The following is a 6,233-nucleotide window of genomic DNA, read 5'->3' as shown; positions in this document are numbered from 1 at the left end:
GCACCACTTACCTCAGACATCCTTGAATCCTGCATCAACGTCGTCCGGTTACCACTCACCCTGGGTCGACCGCCCTCTTGAATCTTTATTCTTGTTAGCCTTCTTTATCTTCCTAAGGTGCTCCGAAATTACCGCTAATTCCACATCCTTCGATCCTTCTCCTCAAACCTGCTTATCCAACATCTCCATCTCATCTTCCGAGACACTGACCTTCTATCTCAAGAAAAGCAAAACCAACCAACTCAGATCTGCCACTCTCATCTATTATTTCAAACTCTGTTCCTACATAAGCCCTTACGAGCCTCTATCCCATTACGCACATCTTCGCACCTCTGCCGGAGCTTTGCCTACTGCCCCTCTGTTCGCAAATGAGAAGGGCCGTATCATGATACCCTCCTAAACAATTCTCCGGGCACTCCTTTAGATCAGGGGCCGCATCCTCCGCCGCTCGCCAAGGCATACCCGAGTATCTCATCAAGCAACTCGGCCGTTGATCCTCCGAGGCTTACCATGCATACATTAAAACTAACCCCGGTATCCTCAAGCAGGCACTTTCTCTCCTCAGCTGAATTGGTCCAATAATCTTTTGTTTTTGTTTTTCTGCACTGGTGACTGGGGGTCCCGCTTGGTTCTTTTGGGGGTCCTATCCTCCCCGTCCAACGGCCGGGAGGTTGGCCCTCAGCCAAGCGGGTTACGCCAAATCTCCACATCACAATAAACGATTCTAATTTCTCCCAAGCTTTCAGCTGCTGTCATTCCTCGTGAAATGGAGTTTTTAATGAAAGTTCGGGAGGAATGAAGGCAGCCGCGCTCATTCGACACAGCTGCTGCAATTCTCACTAATCCCGACGTAAGCAACCGGTCTCCATAAATATCAAACGTCACCCTCTTCCTCGTTCGTTTTCTGCATCCCTCCTCCACCCCCTCTCCACCTTTGCAGCTACCCCATTGGTCGCATGGGGGTCCTATCCTCCCCGTCCAACGGCCGGGAGGTTGGCCCTCAGCCAAGCGGGTTACGCCAAATCTCCACATCACAATAAACGATTCTAATTTCTCCCAAGCTTTCAGCTGCTGTCATTCCTCGTGAAATTAGTTTCTAATAATAATCAGACACACAGGGTGTTGTCAATCTCACACAGAGATCAGGGGTTAGTTAAAACAGCTGGATGGGCCAGCTGGCCTCCTCTTGTCTGTCCCCATCATGGTCTGATCTTCTCATGCTGTGTGAGTGAGTTAGTATTTTATTGTTTTAATTATTGGGAACACAAACCACTGGATTGACTTCACATTAATCTCTGTACATGAGCAGCTACTGACATCTTAAAAAATCATAAAAAAACGTCTCTCTGTCAGCATGAGTCAAAAATGACACCAAAAGTCACCTCCCCTACAACTCCACCTCCTTCTTTTAAACAACAACCACCAAAGAAATCACAGCTGTTTCTAAACCACTCCCCCTAATAATCGTAATCACACCCCTAACAACGACACCCCCTAGCACTCACAGCCCCGCAGCTCTGTGCAGATCCAGGAAGTGAAACTCAGAGATCAGTTTCGTTTCACTTGAAACAGCCTCACTCCAGCTCTGTCTCTACTGCTCCTCTCTGTGCAGTTTTTACTTGTCAGAAAAATGGCAGAAGGCAATATTTCAGTTTCTCAGGACCAGTTCAGTTGCTCAGTGTGTCTGGATTTGCTGAAGGATCCAGTGACTCTGCTCTGTGGACACAGTTACTGTATGGGCTGTATTAAGAACTGCTGGGATCAGGATGGGATCTACAGCTGCCCCCAGTGCAGACAGACCTTCACCCCAAGACCTGATCTTCACAGAAACACCATCCTGGCTGAGGTGGTGGAGAAACTGAAGGAGAAAGAACTCAGTGGTCCTCCTCCTGCTCACAGTCCTGCTGGCCCTGGAGATGTCCTGTGTGACGTCTGCACTGGGAGAAAGAGGGGAGCTGTGAAATTCTGTCTGGTGTGTCTGGCCTCTTACTGTCAGACTCACCTCCAGCCTCACTATGAAGCTGTTCCATTGAAGAGACGCAAGCTGGCTGATGCCACAGGGCAACCGCAGGAGAAGATCTGCTGCACTCATCACAAACTGCTGGAGTTCTATTGCCGTACTGACCAGAAGTGCGTTTGTTATGCTTGTGTAATGGATGAACACATGAACACCATGATACTGTCTCAGCTGCAGCAGTAAGGACTGAGAAACAGGTGAGGACTTTGAGTCTGTATTTATTTTCTAGTGCAAGATGTAAAATAGATATTTAGGATATCTCGGGCTCTAACAGATCTCTGGACTGTATTTACTGTTTCTGTTGTAACGTTGCCATAGCCGGCCCAGGGACGCCAAAATGTAATGTAGTGTGCTCTCTGAAGGCACCAGTTCTGTAGGGTTTGGGCATTTACTGGGACAATTATTAATTGTAGCAGTAAATCACAAAATTGATTATTTTGATGGCTTTAGAATCCAACCATGCGATATAGTTCAAACAACGCACACACACAGGTACTAATACACGAGGATACATTTATTAATACATAGAATATGCATATAAAACTAACAGCTCTTATCGAGAGGGTTATCAGAATACAAAAGGTATATATTCAGTCAGTTACAAAGTGTTACATATATCAAGAGGACATACGTTCAGTATATCATTCATTTAGACCGTTTCGTAAATGAACTTGGTTATAACTTCTACATTAGATACTCAAAACAAGTACATAACTCTTAGGAATTAAATTGATATCAACTGGTTGGGATAACAATTGAATTCTCGAGCAGTAATGCAGTGAAGTTGAATACTCATCCAATCTCTGGGGATTCAGATCTCCTGCGGACTCAAAGAAACAGTTGCAGGCTGTTGCTGTCCAATCCGCGCTCTCTGGCTCGGTGCCAGGCTGTGCTGTGCGGCTTGTGACGGTGCGCTGCTGATGCTCACTGACCAGCTAGTTAGTGTTGGCTTTAACTAGCACAGTTTAAGCATAGGAGAAAAGATGACTGTGGGTCCCAGCAAGTCAGGAAGAGGACCGGTTCGTTCCTGATGAAGCGCTAGTTCTGAATAGTGATTCAGCTGTCCACAGTTCTGACCTGTTCATGAGGCTTGCTGCTGATGCTAACCTCGGGTGGATCCTCTGGTTACTCTCTGGCAACCTCCGCTCTAGACTCTTAGAACAAAGGAAAGTTCTGGCACTTGGACACACTGGCCGTTCCGTGGTTGTCCGGGTTGAGTCTCAAGATGGTCAGGAGGCGCGCTGCGAGAATGTCCTGCCCTTGGGAGCCTTCTGCTCCTGGGCCGTCCTGCCCTGGAATTCTCCTTTGAATTTCCTTTAGAAAAGTCCAAGAATTCTCTCCTGAATCTTACTGAATCTTAGAATCTCTCTGTGTTGCCTGTTTTTACCTGGAGGAACTTCAGCTCATTGATTGGCTGAAAGTTCCATGGGCATCAGAGTCCCACGTGGGTTACTCGGCCCTACCAGTCCCTGATTGGTTGATCAAGGTGAGATATGAGTCACTTACTCCTGACTCTTAGGAATGCAGTCCAGATGTCCATCTGGCACTCCCTAGACAGACAGGCGCCAATGGATGACCATTGATCATGATAGCCAGGCTTAGCTAAGTGCATCCCCCTTTGGGAGCTGTCCTTATCAAAGGAAACCTTAAATCAGCCTGCATGAATAGTTTCTCTGTGGCTGCACCACAGAGATGAACAGAGATGGGACCATTTGGGAAAGCTCAGAACACTTAATTCTTTCTTATTAATAAGCCTCGCCGCTACACTGTAATGCTATATCTCTCCACTGGTGAGTCCTGCTCATGTACTCAGCTGTGATCCACACTGGTTGTGTCTCTGATGTGTCTCCTGTTCTTCTGTCTGTTGTTTATTATCTCCTCCTCCTCCAAACATGTTGAATGATTATCAAAGACTGGTATGTATTTAGCCAAGATACTAGTTTTGAAACCATTTCAAATTTTGCAAGTTGCCACATATTTACTTCTGTTATGTTTCCAGTCAAAATGACCTTATGATTTTATCTACAAAGAAAAGACAGTGAGTAAAAAATTGTGTTCAAATGACACTTTATTTTGCAAACATCACAAATTCAACTAGCCTTTCAGATAAAATGAACAGTCCCATTTGTGTGTGTTTGTGTGTGTGTGTGTTCACGCACATGAGTGCAGCGGGTGGTAATGATGGCGTGTTTTTGTGGTTTACGATGCTGGTTTTTACATCCCTTGGGACACAGAGCTGTCTGTTCTTTTGTCGGGGGCAGCTGCTGGGGAGGTAGCCCAGATCTTTATGCCATATTTGCCTGGTTTACTCGGCATGTATTGTTGGGAAGGACAGCTGTAACGAGTTCAAGTGATGAAGTAGTAGAATCCTATGATGACGAGAGAGAGTAGATCCAGAAACAACACAGGTGTCTAATCTGAATCGACAGGCGAGTTCATGGTCAAGAGCAAAGGTAAGTTCAAAAAGCTGAAAGTAGTCGTACAAGAGAGGTTTCCAGAAAAGGAGCGAGGTAGGGGCCCCCTAGGAGAGAAGTCAATAGTGAGCAGTGAGTAGCCAGTTTAGAGGGTTTAAATAGAGCTGAGTGCTGAACGGTACAGCGGGTGGTGATGCTTTAACACGTGCAGTGGCGGTGGCGCTTGTTGTGATTAGTCTGCTGCTGGAACTGGTCTGTGGTTTGTGGATCAATCACTGATGACTGGCGGTCGTGACAACAGCGACCTCTCAGGGGGACCAGGTGCTCATCCACAGTGACTTCCAGGCCGAGACTGTAGATGAGTGGCAGGCGCTTGTCCCGCTTGTCAAAGCAAATGGCTCTTGAGAGAATATGAAAGGATTGACACATTAGCCTGAAATATGGCTTGACCAGACTCGGCATGCCATAAGCTGGTGGTGGCCTCATTCCTTGATCTGTATACGCCAGACAGAATCAACAGACCCACGTATGCTTGAGAGTCTATTCAGTCCACCTCCCTCTAGCTATCGCTATGCACAAGTCTCCCCTCCAGGTTTGTCACATCTAGGGCTGTCCTTTCAATAGCCTTAAGCAGAAACAATTCAAAGCTGGACGGTATAACTTTTGGCCCCGGGGCCATCCTGAAACTTGCAGCCACTGGGCTTATCAGCACTGCTGAAATCCCTTGTTGTGAGGAACAGAGAGCAGTCATGACACAGTATTGAGCTGTAAGAATGAAAAGCGAAGTCTCTAGATTGTGTTTCAGATATAACTTCTGTGTTTTCACTTCACATACAGATGTGCAGACCCAGGTGCGAGGAGTAAAAGTCGAGCAGGAGGTGGAGACTCGTGCTCTGCTGCGCTGCACATGCTGCCGGTGTAGATTAGACACGAAAAAGGAGTGTGTCAGACAGGACCAGGAAACACAGCTCGTGTGGATAAGACATCAAGGATACAGAGTGTCAATTGTCCTGGGTGACTCTAAGGGGCGTCTCTGTGATGTGATTCTCTTACAGCAGAAATGCCCTAAATGTCTGTTTCTCCACAGAATCAGCTGGGGGCGACACAGACACAAACCCAGCAGAGACTCCAGAAGAGAGAGAAGGAGCTTCAGGAGCTGACACAGGCTGTGGAGTCACTCGGAGTGGGTATTGACCAGAGAAGTGGACACACTGACACACATTTCCAAAGCTGAACACTGGACAGTACCCTTTGGAAACACAACATACAGCAAAATGTAGTTTGAGTAGTAGTTGAGTTAGTTTTCCTGTGTAATAATCTATTGTGTGTCTCCTCCCTCAGAGCTCTGCACACACAGCGGTACAGGACACTGACAGGATCTTTACTGAGCTGATCCGCTCCATTGAGAGAACACGCTCTGAGGTTACAGAGCTGATCAGAGCTCAAGAGAGGGCTGCTGTGAGTCAGGCTGAAGGATTTCTAGAGCCACTGGAGAAGGAGATCACTGAGCTGAAGAGGAGAGATGCTGAGCTGAACCAGCTCTCACACACAGAGGATCACATCCATTTCCTCCAGGTAACATCACTGCTCTGTGACTCTGCAGTACAGAAGGGTGTTTCTCACACAGAGCTGCTTCTGGCTTCTCCCCAGGAATGTGTGTTGTGTTTGACTGGAAACTCCTCTTTCTCTTCCCTGCTACAGAATTTCCAGTCTGTCTGTGTCCCTCCTGGAGCTGGACACTCACCCAGCATCCCTGTCAGTCCACACTTTTCTCCTGAACCAGTGAGGAGAGCTGTCTCTGG

General features: G+C 47.1%; 1 long non-coding RNA gene across 1 annotated transcript; it reads left to right on the top strand.

The window, feature by feature from the left end:
• The first annotated feature begins 2,173 nt into the window (after positions 1–2,173).
• On the top strand, positions 2,174–5,895 carry LOC138242888 (uncharacterized). The gene is made up of 3 exons (XR_011191761.1): positions 2,174–2,214; positions 5,519–5,614; positions 5,773–5,895. It is a non-coding gene; the product is annotated as an uncharacterized lncRNA (long non-coding RNA).
• The last annotated feature ends 338 nt before the right edge of the window (positions 5,896–6,233 follow it).

Source organism: Lepisosteus oculatus, chromosome 14, assembly GCF_040954835.1.
Source record: "Lepisosteus oculatus isolate fLepOcu1 chromosome 14, fLepOcu1.hap2, whole genome shotgun sequence".
Taxonomy (NCBI): domain Eukaryota; kingdom Metazoa; phylum Chordata; class Actinopteri; order Semionotiformes; family Lepisosteidae; genus Lepisosteus; species Lepisosteus oculatus.
This window is presented reverse-complemented; position numbering and strand designations above follow the sequence as displayed.